The following is a 16,896-nucleotide window of genomic DNA, read 5'->3' as shown; positions in this document are numbered from 1 at the left end:
CGAAGGCACATCAGCTGTCAATTTGTGTAAAGCCTTAAGGAGGAGACAATTTGCAAACACAGAAGTGGAGGAGAGGGATTGGCTGAGCGATGATTACGTCACTTTAATGCGACCCCAAAGACTCTCGGAAATAACGTGTGAGCAGCAAGCATTGCTGAGCCGGTGAGTTACTTGAAGTATAACGTGTGGTTAGATTAACATAATGCACATGTAGTAGCTAGCTGGGTTACCTCTTCGAGATTATATGTCCCGGAGGGAGTTTTCTATGTATTATTGCTTACTAGCTTACGGTTTCTATGTGAAACAAGAAGATATAAACCCAGTCCATTTCTTCATATATTCCAGTTCATTTGATTGTATACAGTACATTTTCTTCCAGCATACGGATACGGCAGGTATTTCGTACTGTACATATATTCTTATTTGCGAAAGTTAGTTGAAAAAGTTAAATATGATTAGCCCCATTACAGTGGTTAAAACATGGCTTTATAAAAGTAAACATGTAATAATAAAATTCTGTAGCACATTAGAGCTTTTGCTTTTTTTTTTTTTTTTTTTTATTTCCATTTAATCTCTAAATCGTTCCTGTAAATATCTGTACTGTAGTTCAGTAGTGGTATAGCATTGACCCACCTGAAGTTAGACACTTTTTCGTTATTCATTATTTAAAATCTAACGGGGATTTCAATGTTAAATAAGCACAAAGAAAATCTATAAAAAAATAAGCTTTGTGTCACTTAATGACTACTACCCAACAATACCCCTGACTGAGCATAACAAAATAATATCAAAGTTAGGAATCTTGGAGATAGGACCCCTCACTCTCACTGCCCCTATCCACTCTCATAGATGATATTGAACATACATCATATAAACGTCTGCTCTATTAAAACTAGTCTTTGTGTCACTTAATGACTACTACCCAAGTATACCCCAGACAGAGCAGAATCCAATGGCACCAAAGTTAAGACGCTAACTTGAGGATAGGACCCCTCAAAAAGCCCTCTGAATGCACTGCCCCTATCCACTCATAGGTTATAATACAAATCCACACATCATAAACATCTGCCCTATAAAACCTAGCTTTTATGTCACTTAACCCCTTAATGACCACAGCACTTTTCCATTTTCTGTCTGTTTGGGACCAAGGCTATTTTTACATTTTTGCGGTGTTTGTGTTTAGCTGTAATTTTCCTCTTGCTCATTTACTGTACCCACACATATTATATACCGTTTTTCTCGCCATTAAATGGAATTTCTAAAGATACCATTATTTTCATCATATCTTATAATTTACTATAAAAAAAATTATAAAATATGAGGAAAAATGGAAAAAAACACACTTTTTCTAACTTTGACCCCAAAAATCTGTTACATATCTACAACCACCAAAAAACACCCATGCTAAATAGTTTCTAAATTTTGTCCTGAGTTTAGAAATACTCAATGTTTACATCTTCTTTGCTTTTTTTGCAAGTTATAGGGCCATAAATACAAGTAGCACTTTGCTATTTCCAAACCATTTTTTTTTTTCAAAATTAGCGCTAGTTACATTAGAACACTAATATCTTTCAGGAATCCCTGAATATCCATTGACATGTATATATTTTTTTTTAGAAGACATCCCAAAGTATTGATCTAGGCCAATTTTGGTATATTTCATTCCACCATTCCCCCCGCCAAATGCGATCAAATACAAAAAATCGTTCACTTTTTCACAAATTTTTTCACAAACTTTCGGTGTCTCACTGAAATTATTTACAAACAGCTTGTGCAATTATGGCATAAATGGTTGTAAATTCTTCTCTGGGATCCCCTTTGTTCAGAAATAGCAGAAATATATAGCTTTGGCGTTGCTTTTTGGTAATTAGAAGGTCGCTAAATGCCACTGCGCACCACACGTGTATTATGCCCAGCAGTTAAGGGGTTAATTAGGGAGCTTTTAGGGAGCTTGTAGGGTTAATTTTAGCTTTAGTGTAGTGTAGTAGACAACCCCAAGTATTGATCTAGGCCAATTTTGGTATATTTCATGCCACCATTTCACCGCCAAATGCGATCAAATAAAAAAAAACGTTAAATTTTTCACAATTTTAGGTTTCTCACTAAAATGATTTACAAACAGCTTGTGCAATTATGGCACAAATTGTTGTAAATGCTTCTCTGGGATCCCCTTTGTTCAGAAATAGCAGCCATATATGGCTTTGGCATTGCTTTTTGGTAATTAGAAGGCCACTAAATGCCGCTGCGCACCACACGTGTATTATGCCCAGCAGTGCAGGGGTTAATTAGGGAGCTTGTATGGTTAATTTTAGCTTTAGTATAGTGTAGTACACAACCCAAAGTATTGATCTAGGCCCATTTTGGTATATTTCATGCCACCATTTTACCGCCAAATGCGATCAAATTTAAAAAAAAAAAGTTACAATTTTAGGTTTCTCACTGAAAACATTTACAAACAGTTTGTGCAATTATGGTACAAATGGTTGTAAATGCTTCTCTTTGTTCAGAAATAGCAGACATATATGACTTTGGCGTTGCTTTCTGGTAATTAGAAGACCGCTAAATGCTGCTGTGCCTCACACGTGTATTATGGCTAGCAGTGAAGGGGTTAATTAGGGAGTTTGTAGGGAGCTTGCAGGGTTAATTTTAGCTTTAGTGTAGAGATCAGCCTCCCACCTGACACATCCCACCCCCTGATCTCTCCCAAACAGCTCCCTTCCCTCCCCACCCCACAATTGTCCCGCCATCTTAAGTACTGGCAGAAAGTCTGCCAGTACTAAAATAAAAGTACTAAAATAATTTTAATTTTTTTTTTTAGCATATTTACATATGCTACTGTGTAGGATCCCCCCCTTAGCCCAAACCTCCCTGATCCCCCCCAAAACCGCTCTCTAACCCTCCCCTCTGCCTTATTGGGGGCCATCTTGGGTACTGGCAGCTGTCTGCCAGTACCCAGTTTGCAAAAAAATGTTTTATTTTATTTTTTACCCGTTTTTTCTGTAGTGTAGCTTCCCCCTCCCCACAGCCCAACACCCACCACCTAACTGATTTATTTTTTTCGTTTGATTTATTTATTTTATGCAATTTTTTTATCATTTTCCTACAATTTTTTTCTGTAGTGTAGCGGTTCCCACCCGCTCCCTCCCCGTGCACGCGCCCGCCCCCGCCCTCCCGTGCACGTGCGCGCCCCCTGGCCTCCCCGCCCACGATCCCGCCCCCCTCCACATCACGAAGGGCCATCGATGGCCGCCTCCCGGTCCGGCTCCCACCCACCAACTTTATAAGCCACCCATCTCCGGTGCAGAGAGGGCCACAGAGTGGCTCCCTCTGCACCGGATGGCTTAAAACGGTTATTGCAGGATGCCTCCATATCGAGGCATCACTGCAATAACCGGAAAGCAGCTGGAAGTGAGCAGGATCGCTTCCAGCTGCTTTCCACACAGAGGACGTGCAGGGTACGTTCTCAGGCGTTAACTGCCTTTTTTTTGAGGACGTACCCTGCACGTCCTCGGTCGTTAAGGGGTTAAAGGGACACTGAACCCAAATTTTTTCTTTCGTGATTCAGATAGAGCATGCAATTTTAAGCAACTTTCTAATTTACTCATATTATCAATTTTTCTTTGTTCTCTTGCTATCTTTATTTGAAAAAGAAGGCATCTAAGCTTTTTTTGGGTTCAGGACACTGGACAGCACTTTGGACAGCACTTTTTGATTGGTGGATGAATTTATCCACTAATCAGCAAGGACAACCCAGGTTGTTCACCAAAAATGGGCCGGCATCTAAACTTAGATTCTTGCATTTCAAATAAATATACCAAGAGAAGAAAGAGAAAATTTGATAATAGGAGTAAATTAGAAAGTTGCTTAAAATTTCATACTCTGTCTGAATCACGAAAGACACAATTTGGGTTCAGTGTCCCTTTAATGACTATTATCCAAGTAAACCCCAGAGAGAGCAGAATCCAATTACATCAAAGTTAGGACCCTAACTTGGGGAAAGGACCCCGCAAGAGCCCCCTAAATGCACTGCCACTCTCATACATGATATAAGCACCTGCCCTATAAAAATTAGGTTTTGCGTCACTTAATGACTACTACCCAAGTATACCCCAGACTAAGCAGAATCCAATGACACTAAATATAAGACCCTAACTTGGGGATAGGACCCCTCAAAAGCCCTCAATGCACAGTCCCTATCCATTATCATAGGTGATAATGCAAATATGTACATCATATAAACCATCTACTTAATAAAAACTAAACTTTGTGTCACTTAGTGACTACTACACAAGTATACCCCAGACTGAGTAGAATTGAATGACACTAAATTTAAGACCTAACTTGGGCATAAGAGCCATCAAGAGCCCCCTGAATACACTGCCCCTATCTACTCTCATAGGTGATAATGCAACTACGTACATCATATAAACATCTGCCTTATAAAAACTAGGCTTTTTGTCACTTAATGACTACTTCCCAAATATACCAACGACTGAGTAGAATCCACTGACAAGAAAGTTAAGACCCTAAGTTGGGGACAGGACCCTTCAAAATCCCCCTGAATGCACTGCCCCTATCCGCTCTCATAGGTGATAATGCAAATGCACACATCATATAAACATCTGCCCTATACAAACTAGGCTTTGTGTCACTTAGTAACTACTATCCAAGTAAACCCCAGAGAGAGAAGAATCAAATGACACTAAAGTTAAGACCCCAACTTGAGGATAGAACCATCAAAAGCCCCCTGAATGCTCTGCCCCTATCCACTTTAAAATGTAATAATGCAAATGCACACATCAAATAAACATCTGTCCTATAAAAACTGGGCTGTCACTTAGTGACTACTATTCAAGTACACCCCAGACTAAGCAGAATCAAATGAATAAGAGCTTAACTTTGGGATAGGACCCTGCAAGAGTCCACTAAATGCACTACCATTATTTATTCTTATAGGTGATAATGGCAAACACAGTGCATTACCACAAATTATGGTCTTAACTTTGGTATCATTGGATTCTGCTCAGTCTTGGGTACATTTTGGTAGTAGTCATTAAGTGACACAAAGCCTAGTTTTTATAGGTCAGATGTTTATACAATGTATGTGTTCGCCATTATCACCTATAAGAGTGGATAGGGGCAGTGAATTTAGAGGGCTCTTTTGGGGTTCTATTCCCAAGTTAGGGACCTAAGTTTTATGTCATTGGATTATACTCCCTCTGGGGTTTACTTAGATAGTAGTCACTAAGTGACACAAAGCCTAGTTTTATAGGGCAGATGTTTATTTGATGTCTTCTTCTGCATTATCACCTATGAGAGTGGATAGGGGCAGTGTATTCAGGGGGCTTTTGAGGGGTCCTATCCCCAAGTTAGGGTCTTAGCTTTGGTGTCATTTGATTATGCTCAGTCTGGGATATATTTGGGTAGTAGTCACTAAAGGACACAAATCCTAGTTTTTATATGGCAGGTGTGTATAAAATGTATGTTTTTGCATTATCCCCTATGAGAGTGGATCGGGGCAGTGCATTCAGGGGGCTCTTGAGGGGTCCTATCCCCAATTTAGAGTCCTAACTTTGGTGTCATTTGATTCTGCTCAGTCTGGGGTATAATTGGATATTAGTCAATAAGTGACACAAAGCCTAGTTTTTATCGGACAGATGTTTATAAGACATGTTTTTCCATTATCACCTATTAGAGTGAATAGGGGCAGTGCATTCGGGGGGGACGGGACGACTCTTGCGGGGTCCTATCCTCAAGTTAGGGTCCTAAGTTTGATGTCATTGGATTCTGCTCTCTCTGGGGTTTACTTGAATAATAGTCACTAAGTGACACAAAGCCTGTTTTTTAAAGGGAAGATGTTTATAGGATGTCTTCATTTTCATCACCTATGAGAGTGGATAACGGCAGTGCATTCAGGGGGCTCTTGAGGGGTCCCATCCCCAATTTGGAGTCCTAACTTTGGTGTCATTTGATTCTGCTCAGTCTGGGGTATAATTGGGTATTAGTCACTAAGGGACACAAAGCCTAGTTTTTATAGGTCAGGTGTGTATAAAATGTATATTTTTGCATTATCCCCTATGAGAGTGGATCGGGGCAGTGCATTCAGGGGGCTCTTGAGGGGTCCTATCCCCAATTTAGAATCCTAACTTTGTTTTTATAGCAGTCACTAAGTGACACAAAGCCTAGTTTTTATAGGGCAGCTCTTTATATGATGTATGTATCACCTATGAGAGTGCATATGGGCAGTGCATTTAGGGGGCTCTTGAGGGTCTTATCCCCAATTTAGGGTCTTAACTTTGGTGTCATTTGATTCTGCTCAGTCTGGGGTATACGTGGGTAGCAGTCACTAAGTGACACACAGCCTAGTTTTTATAGGGCAGCTCTTTATATGATGTATGTATCACCTATGAGAGTGCATATGGGCAGTGCAGTTAGGGGGCTCTTGAGGGTCTTATCCCCAATTTAGGGTCTTAACTTTGGTGTCATTTGATTCTGCTGCTCAGTCTGGGTATACTTGGGTAGCAGTCACTAAGTGGCACAAAGCCTAGTTTTTATAGGTCATATGTTTATATGATGTATATATTTGCGTTATCACCTATTTGAGTGGATAGAGGCAGTAGATTCAAAGGGATCTTGAGGGATCCTATCCCCAAGTGAGGGTCTTAACTTTGGTGTCATTTGATTCTGCTCAGTCTGGGGTATACTTGGGTAGTAGTCACTAAGTAACACAAAGAACAGTTTTTATAGGGCAGATGTTTATATGATGTGAGCATTTCCATTATCACCAATGAGAGTGGATAGGGGCAGTTCATTCAGGGTGCTTTTGAAGGGTCTAATCCCCAAGTTAGGTCAGATGTTTATATGATGTATGTGTTTGCCATTTTCACCTATGGGAGTGAAAAGGGGCAGTACATTTATGGGGCTCTTGTGGGGTCCTATCCCCAATTTAGGGTCCTAAGTTTGATATTATTGGATTCTGCTCAGTCTGGGGTTTACTTGGATAGTAGTCACTAAGTAACACAAATAACAGTTTTTATAGGGCAGATGTTTATATGATGTGAGCATTTTGATTATGACCAATGAGAGTGGAAAGGGGCAGTGCATTCAGGGTGCTTTTGAAGGGTCTAATCCCCAAGTTAGCGTCTTAAATTTAGTGTCATTCGATTTTGCTCTCTCTAGGATTTACTTAGATAGTAGTCACTAAGTGATATAAAGCCTAGTTTTTATAGGTCAGATGTTTATACAATGTATGTGTGTCATTATTGCCTTTGAGAGTGAATAGTGGCAGTGCATATAGTGGGCTCTTGCAGGGTCCTGTCCCCAAGTTACGGTCTTAACTTTGGGGTCATTCGATTCTGTTCTCTCTGGGATTTACTTGGATAGTAGTCACTAAGTGACACAAAGCCTAGTTTTTATAGGGCAGTTGTTAATATGATATGTGCATTTGAATTATCACCTATGAGAGTGGTTAGGGGCAGTGAATTCAGGGGGTTATTGGGGGATCCCAATAGTGTCATTGGATTCTGCTCAATCTAGTGTACACTTGAGTAGTAGTCATTAAATTACACAAAGCCTAGTATTTATAGGTCAGGTGTTTACTTTTATATGATGTATGTTTTTGCATTATAACCTATTAGAATGTATTGGGGAAGTGCATTCAGGGGGCTCTTGTGGGGTTCTTACCCTAAGTTAGTGTCTTATTTTTGGTATCATTGGATTCTGCTCAGTCTGGGGTATACTTTAGTTGTAGTCATTAGGTGACACACAGCCCAGTTTTTATAGAGCAGGGGTTTATATAATGTATGTATTTGCATTATTATAACCTATTAGAGTGGATAGGGGCAGTGCATTCAGGGGGCTCTTGGGGGGGGTCCTATCCCCAAGTAAGGGTCTTTTTATAGGTCATATGTTTATTTGATGTACATATTTGTGTTATCACCTATTTGAGTGTATAGAGGCATTACATTCAGGGGGATCTTCCAAGTTAGGGTCTTATCTAGTCACTAATTGACACACAGCCTAGTTTTTATAGGGCAGTTGTTTATATGATGTGTGCATTTTTCACCTATAAGAGTGGATAGGGGCAGTGCATTAAGGGGGCTATTGAGGGGTCTTATCCCCAAGTTAGGATCTTAACGTTGGTGTCATTGGATTATGCTTAGCCCAGGGTATACTTTGGTAGTGGTCAATAAGTGACACAAAGTCTAGTTTTTATAAGGGAGCGGGTTTATTTGATGTATGTATTCGCATTATAACCTAGGGTCTTAACTTTGATGTAATTTGATTATGCTAAGTCTGGGGTATATTTGGGTAGTAGTCACTAAGTGACACAAAGCTTAGTTTTTATAGGGCAGGTGTTTATATGATGTGTGCATTTGCATTATCACCTATGAGAGTGGATTGGGGCAGTGCATTCAGGGGGTTCTTGAGGAGTCCTATCCCCAATTTAGAGTTCTAACTTTGGTGTCATTTCATTCTGCTCAGTCTGGGGTATACTTGGGTAGTAGTTACTAAGTGTCACAAAGCCTTGTTTTTATAGGGCAGATGTTTATATGATGTCTTCATTTGCATTATCACCTATGAGAGTGGATTGGGGCAGTGCATTCAGGGGGTTCTTGAGGAGTCCTATCCCCAATTTAGAGTTCTAACTTTGGTGTCATTTAATTCTGTTCAGTCTGGGATACATTTTGGTAGTAGTGATTAAGTGACACAAAGCCTAGTTTTTATAGGGCAAGTGTTTATACGATGTATGTATTTGCATTACCACCTATTAGAGTGGATAGGGGCAGTGCATTCAGGGGGCTCCCTCCTGCGGGGTCCTATCCCCAAGTTAGGGTCCCAAGTTTGATGTCATTGGATTCTGCTCTCTTTGGGGTTTACTTTGGTAGTAGTCACTAAGTGACACAAAGCCTAGTTTTTATAGGGCAGATGTTTATATGATGTATGTATTTGCATTATCACCTATTAGAGTGGATAGGGGCTGTGCATTCAGGGTGCTCTTGAGGGGTCCTATCCCCAAGTTGGGGTCTTAACTTTGGTGTCATTTGATTCTGCTCAGTCTGGGGTCTACGTGGGTAGCATTCATGAAGTGACACAAAGTCTAGTTTTTATAAGGCAGCTCTTTATATGACGTGTGTATCACTTATGAGAGTGGATATGGGCAGTGCATTCAGGGGGCTCTTGAGGGTCCTATCCCCAATTTAGGGTCTTAACTTGTGTCATTTGATTATGCTCAGTCTGGATTATAGTTGAGTAGTAATCACTAAGTGACCCAAAACCTAGTTTTTATAGGTCAGATGTTTATACAATGTATGTGTTTGCCATTTTCACCTGTAAGGGTGGATAGGGACAGTGCATTTAGTGGACTTTTGAGGGGTCCTTTTCCCAATTTAGGGTCTTAACTTTGGTGTCATTTTTTTTCTGCTCAGTCTAGGGTATACTTGGGTAGTAGTCACTAAGTGACACAAAGCCTAGTTTTAATAGAACAGATGTTTATATGATTTATGTATGTTCAATATCATTGCATTAACTAAAAAAAGGGGGCACTCAGAAAATATGTAAATATCTAGTGTTATATGTGTGTGCTAACAGTCTAAAAAAATTATTTAACACTTAGAGATAGGGTTCTATATAAAATAATATGAACCAAAGCAAGGCAAGGTTGCACAGGATAACACCTATAAACCAGCCATTTATTAAAGAGGTGGTAAAGACACCAGGTCTGCCTCCACAAAATTGACAATATTAAATACCGGATAAAATGTGAAGCAGATAATAGCACGTCACAGATACATAGATATCAACCATATCCCCAACTGCTAGCATGTATATAGAGGCTGGCCAGCACACAGTCCGTATGATAATCCGGGCTCTTAGTGTAATAAACACGCTCCGGTGAACTGATACAGGTACCGTCCCTTTACTCTGCTCCTATCCGGACACTTAAGTGTGAATACACTCTCCGGTAGCAAGCTGCAAGTTCGGTCTCTTGTAAACAAAACAGGACTGAAAAGGGATTCCCAGCTGGTCAGAGTAATCACAACACAATGCTCATGGAGTAATACCTTTTGCGAGACTTCAACCGCACGGCTTACCTACACCTTCCTGGACTCATGATTCATGAGGTGAATGCCATTCTGCTTCCATGTACCTCCATGATCCTATATTCTTGTGTTGCTGATGCAGATCTTCACTTGCTAGATTCCGGTACAGGTAGATGTTGTGAACAGGTGCTATCAGAGCCGGCTCTGATGGTAATATAAAATGATAAATTGTATATAATAAAACAACTCTGCAATATACTTTCATTATTTATTTTGTCCTCTTTGCCTGTAATTCCATTCTGAAATTGTGAGCTTTTCAGTTCCTGTTAGAAATGGAAGTGGAGAACACTGTTAAATCCAGCACAACCATTGGCTGCACACTCTAGAGCAGTGGTCGCCAACCAGTGGTCCATGGACCACTGGTGGTTCACAAGAAGATGTTGGTGGTCCTTGACACCATCAAGCAGGAATTAATCTGCTCTGATGGTGTCACCCCCGTCGCGCCGCAACTCCCTTCAGTGCCTGGCTGGACATTAGTAAAACCGACAGAGAAGTTAAATTACAATCTTCATACAGACGTTTCTTAGTACTGCACAACTTGCGTAGCTAGATTGTATTTTTAACTCTTTCCGCCCTGCGTGCTGCCCATAGAAAGATGATTCCATTCTAAAGCCAGCAGCGGTTGGTATAATCTTGACTTGAAATAGTGGAATTAAAGTATTAAAAAAAACCAATTTCTCTCTTATACAGCGTATTTCATTTATTTTCTTCCCTTTACCTGCCTCTTTGTAGTAGTTTTCCTAATTCCTTCAGATGGACTTACATCACTGTTTGTCTTCCTCCCCTCCATCTTCTTTTTTTATTTATTAAATATTATTTATTTTTCATTCTAATAATTTTCCAGCACACAAATCCATTCCACCTGAATTCCAGTAATTGCCATCCAGCAGATCAGTCATATCCCACCAGTATTATAGTAATTGCCAGTAACATCCATCGTGGTTAGCCCAGAGGCAGAACTTTTTTTCACTTTCTGCGATGAGATTTTTTTTTTAGTAAAAAATTTTCTGCAGGTCATTTTTAAATAAAATAAAATTGTAAATTTGTCAGTTACACTAAAGAACCAGATCAATTGCAATGTGTTGGTTAACTGGAGAATACAGCAAAATTTAAAGTTGTATAATCTAGCGCAGTAGTTGAAAATTGCATTGCAAATTAGCTGCAGACAAAAAAAGTAATTGTAATTTGTTTCATTTTCTCTTAGTCTAACATAGAAATGTAGTAATAAAAAGGTGCATTGCTCATACGAACATCTTACATTCAGAGAAAAACAGCTTTGCAGACTGTGAAAAGCTAGGGAACGAGCTTGCAAAAATCTCAGAGCCAGACAACAATCAATGCACTGCTGCTTTGCAGCACTACTGCATATTTGATTGTTGCCTTCAAACAATACTTTGCTCTGGATGCACTGTTAAGGAAAACTTATAGAATGCAGCCAGAGAACAGCTCTGTTTAAAAAGAACAGCCTAACGTGGAGCAGCACTGAAAAGTTAAAGTGCTAACAGTACTGTTCTTTCTGCAGACATGCTGCATTTTCTGTGATGACATCTCAGATCACTCTATGTTCTGCCTTGGGGGTGGTTAGCTCACATCCATATTGAGAGCTTTCTGATATAAACTTAATTTATGACTCCAATGTCTGTCCATGACCATAAGTAGTTTTGAATAATTCCTAACTGGGTGGGTAACTTGGTAGACTTGAAAGTCTTGTGATCCTTTTACAAATAATTATTTTTTTCCCACTTTCTGCCTCTCTGTTTCCAGCTCAAAAGTTGGCATTCACCCTTCATCTGTCATTTGGAAGTATTCTCTCAGTTCTGTCATTCAGTTATTTAATTCCAAAAAATTATTCTTAAACACGTGTAAATATATACGTAATGTAAACTTAGCTATGGTTACACTAGTTATGTACACTACATTATGTGTATGTCGTGAGTGAGCTCGTCTCAGGTGAAGTAATAAGAGGTCCAGACCAGATATTTATCAAACAAGGACTCGCCTTAGGAGAGATAATCTTTATTAAAAAATTCATGTTAGTGGTCCACGGGATTAAAAATTGTGAGGTTAATGGTCCCTGAGGTCTGAAAGGTTGGCGACCCATGCTCTAGAGACCTATTTATAACTGACCCTAATTGGCCACAGCAGAGAAGGTAACACAAGTTACAACATGGCAGCTCCCAGTGTTTTATAGACACTAAAACTTTACACTTATTTTGTCACTTTTTAAACAACTAATGAAACTTTAAAAAATACATCTACATGTTAGTCATGGACTAATCTTTTCTTTGAATGCATCATTCTATCTAGCATGTACTTAGTGTTTAATGTCCCTTTAAGTGCCCGGTTAGGAGCAGAGTAAAGGGACGGTACCTGTATCAGTTCACCGGAGCGTGTTTATTACACTAAGAGCCCGGATTATCATACGGACTGTGTGCTGGCCAGCCTCTATATACATGCTAGCAGTTGGGGATATGGTTGATATCTATGTAACTGTAACATGCTATTATCTGCATCACATTTTATCTGGTATTTAATATTGTCAATTTTGTGGAGGCAGACCTGGTGTCTTTACCACCTCTTTAATAAACGTTTGTTTTTTATGTGTTATCCTGTGCAACCTTGTCTTGCTTTGGTTCATATTTCATATAGAACCCTATCTCTTTAAGTGTTAAATTATATGTTCAATATCATCTATGAGAGTGAATAGGGACAGTGCATTCGGGGGGCTCCTGAGAGGTCTAATCCCTAAGTTAGATTACTAACTTTGATATTATTTTGTTATGCTCAGTCAGAGGTATACTTGGGTAGTAGTCATTAAGTGACACAAAGCTTATTTTTTTATATTTTTTCTTTGTTTTTATTTAACATGGAAATCCCCATTAGATTTTTAATAACGAAAAAGTCTCTAACTTCAGGTGGGTATAGCATTGTATAATATTCTTGTGACGAACAAGGTTAACTAACCCGTCACCAGTTTGGCTCAGAAAGGTTTAACTGACACTTTCCTACTCCATAACCATCTCATTTGACACTGTAAAAGTAGATGCTGCCCTTACTCGGCTAACTAAGAAAATGATTTTTTCAGTTGATGATGCTGGAGATTTTCATGATATAATGTAGAAAAAAAGGAGCAAAACCAAAAAAAAAATATTTATGCAGCAGGGGGCAATGTTTCAACTTTTTCTGTAATTAAAGCTATGGAGGCTTGGGCATCAAATTATATCACAGTTATATATTTTTTTGCCTTTTCTTTCAGATTTGTCTAAAGCTAACTCTCTTTTATTGTCTGCAATTTCTGAAATTTTGCAACTAAATGCTAAGTCTATGGTTAGAGCAAATTTAATCAGACGTGCTCTTTGGCTACGACATTGGGAGGCACGTTCTGGTTCCAAAGTCCATATCATGAATCTACCCTTTTGAAGCTGGTATGTTGTTTGGGAAGGAATTGGAAAATCTTATATCTAAACGCACAGGAGGTAAGAGTGTGTTTCTTCCTCAGATGCCTAAACCTTGTAAGTCTCCTTCCTTTGTTCATAGACAAAATAATCAATTTCAAGGTTATAAAGATCTTTCTTTTGTTTCCAGAATTTGAAGTCACAAGGTCAATTTCAGGACAAAGGCCTTGGGGAAACAAATCCATTTGCAATCCTCCAAGTAGCAATGACGGTTTGCCTGTCCAGATGTCTTCCTTAGGGGGCAGACTCCAAGTTTAGGGACATTTGGAAAATAATGATATCAGACCATTGGGTCCTGAATCTTATTAACATAGTTTCATCTGGAGTTTAAAACTCTTCCCCCTTTACCATGCTTTGAGACATCACCACTCCCTCAAGAGCAACAGAAATTATCGTCAATTCACAACTTCGTCAGCATGCTTCTAGTTCAGGAATATATCCAAGAAGTTCCACCCAAACTCAAATTTCAGAGAATTTATTCTCCTCTGTTTCTTGTAAAGAAAAAAGACAACTCATGGAGGCCTGGATTTAAGAAGGTTAGTTACCTGGTGGAAAAGACCTTCAAGATGGAGACCCTTCTGTTATCAAAATGATTCCTGCAGGGGCATTCCTACTATCCATAGACCTGAAGAACACCTATTTTTATGTCCCAATAGCAAAATCTCTCAGAAAGTTCCTACACTTCTCAGTGGGGGACGGTCATTTTCAATGTACAGCTCTGCCTTTTGGTATTTCCACCGCACCTCAAATGTTCACAAAGGTCTTGGTTACACTAATTGCGAGTCTTTGAGAAAGAGGCATCTTTATACTGCATTACTTGAACAACATTTTAATAAGCGCAAACTCACCGTCAACACAGAGACTTCGTTCTCCAATATTTCCCACCCAGAAAATTAAAGGGACACTCAAGTCAAAATAAACTTTTATGATTCAGAAAGAGCATGCAGTTTTAGGAAACTTTCCAATTTACTTCCATTACCAAATTTTGCACATTTTTTTTTATGTTCACACTTTCTGGGGAACAAGATCATTCTTAGCATGTGCACAAGCTCACAGAGTATACATATACTAGTCTGTGATTGGCTGATATCTTTCACATGATACAGGGGGCTGGAAAATAGGAGAAAAAATAAATCTGTCGGAAAAAAAATCTGCTTATTTGAAATTCAGGGTAAATGCTATTGGATTGTCTCTTTATTATGTACTTGTTAATTATTTAATTCTACTGCATGGTCCTTTTAATTTTCTCGGAGCACAGTTCAATACTGTGGATCAGCTGGTTTCACTTCCTACACATCTAATCCAGCATGGAAATGTTGGGCCACATGGTCTGTAATCCATCTGGAAAAATGGTCAAGGTTGAAAATGCAGGCTCTACAGATATATTTCCTGCAGCATTGGAACAGAAAGCAGAATCTCTCTCAGTTCATCAGTTTTCCTTATTAGCTCAGCAAATGTTTCACCTGGTGGACTCTAGCCTCAAATATATCCAGAGGTCTTCTGCTTGTGGATCCCAATTGAATCATTCTTCAGACTGATTTAAGCAAAACAGGCTAGGGACAGTATGTGCAAGGTCTGTAGCCTCTCAAGATTCAACACCTTCTTGCTAATTTTCAGGAAGTCAGAGCAATTTTTCAGGCATTGATTCACTTTCAAAGTATTCTGCAGGGCAATTCCCATAAATATTTTGACAGACAAAAGGACAGCCAGTTCTTATGTCCAATTTCAAGAAGGCACAAGGAGTCAACAGGTTCTTAAATAAGTCTCTCCAATTTTCATTTGGGGACAGCATTATGCTCAGAACCTGTCTGCAATTTATCTTCCCAGCAACAAGAACTTAGAGACAGTTGAAAAAGATTTTTCACAACAAAATGGGGATATCCATAAATAGATCTGATGGCATCAAGTCGCAATCATCAAACACCCCTATTTTTCAACAGGTATCCAATGCCTCGGGCCTATGGGGTAGATGTTCTTGCACAGGAACGGAAGTTCTAACTTATCTATGTGTTTCTTACAATTCCTCTCATTCCCCATCTACTTTGCAGAATTCAAACAGGGCAACATTTATCGCAATAACTCCATATTAGCTCCTCCTTGGATTATTCCTCAATTAAGGGATCTTCTTCATCAAGGACCCATTCTTCAACCACAGCAGTTAAAGTTGGCGGCATGGCTACTGAAATCATCCTATTAAAACATTTTAAACATTTATACACCAGTCATTCAGATCTTGCTTCAAGCTAGAAAGAAGTCAACATCCACAGTTTATTACAGAATATGGGATGTCTTTTTTCTTCCTGGATGTCTCAGCATTACTTTTCTTCGGATCAGTTTGATTTATCACATCTATTGGAATTTCTAAATGATGGTTTACTGAAAGAGTTGAGTCCTAGAACTTTGAAAGTACACATCTCAGCATTTACTGCTATTTCAGGTAGAAAATGGGTTTTGGAACCTTTGGTTGTACATTTCTTTCAAGCATTGGATCATAACCGTCCTGCAAGATCTTTTACGCGTACCTGGGATTTGCCTCTTGTTCTTGAGGCTTGAATGTATATTCCATTTGAATCGTTAAGAGAAGTATTTGTGTGGTTTCTGACTTTAAAGACGATATTTCTTGTGGCTATTACTTCTGCTACACATGTATCAGAACTTCAAGCTTAAAGGAACCATACATTACCTTTCTCAAGATGTTGTTCTATCATCTTTTTGTCTTGACAATAAAGAAGCTCAAAATAAGCCACTTTACAGGTTGGATGTGGTTCAATGTTTATATTTCCAGAACCCAGTCAATAAGGAAAACAGACCGTTTATTTGTAATACCTAAAGGTTATCATCGGAGTCAAGCTGAAGCTAAAACTACTATCTATAACTGGATTGTTCAAACCATTATAAACCATTATTAACTAGATGTTAAACAATCTTCTTCAGCTAAATTGAGAAGAAAGATTCTTCTGTTTTCTTCTAAATAAATTTTATATTTTGCAGTATGTTTGGGTTTTTCCCCCACCCATTTGTCTTTTTTACTGCTTTTCAGTCATCTCACCTGGGAAGTATTATCCAAGGTAGAGCCAAGATAACTAGAAATTAACAACCAAATCTAAGAAATTTCTATATCTTAGCTCATGCCCTTGGGTTATACTTATCAGGGTCCCTTCCCTTTTTTTTCCTTGGTCAACCATTATTCAGATGGACATCACAAGGAGTGGGAGGGGTGTATGGAAGAAAGGCTAGCTATAAACAGGTAGTTGGAGGAGTGGTCAGGTCCTGTCCACGCGTTTTAAGAGAGGGAATGTCTCACCGGGGAAGTATTACCCAAGGATATGAGCCAGGAT

At 39.1% G+C, this 16,896-nt stretch overlaps 1 protein-coding gene across 2 annotated transcripts in view; it reads left to right on the top strand.

Annotated features, from left to right (window-relative positions):
* Positions 1 to 24: 24 nt before the first annotated feature.
* Positions 25 to 16,896, top strand: part of PTRH2 (peptidyl-tRNA hydrolase 2) — a 31,927-nt gene continuing 15,055 nt past the window's right edge. The window contains exon 1 of one of the 2 annotated variants that reach the window (XM_053707330.1): positions 25 to 162. The gene's annotated coding sequence lies outside the window, so the exon portion shown is untranslated. Of the gene's footprint in view, positions 163 to 13,447; positions 13,580 to 16,896 lie in introns of those variants that run through there. The other variant, XM_053707331.1, reaches the window with a different exon arrangement.

The sequence above is a fragment of the Bombina bombina genome, chromosome 3 (genome assembly GCF_027579735.1).
Source record: "Bombina bombina isolate aBomBom1 chromosome 3, aBomBom1.pri, whole genome shotgun sequence".
Taxonomy (NCBI): domain Eukaryota; kingdom Metazoa; phylum Chordata; class Amphibia; order Anura; family Bombinatoridae; genus Bombina; species Bombina bombina.
The sequence above is the reverse complement of the archived record's forward strand: the minus strand, read 5'-3'. Positions and strand labels throughout refer to the sequence as shown.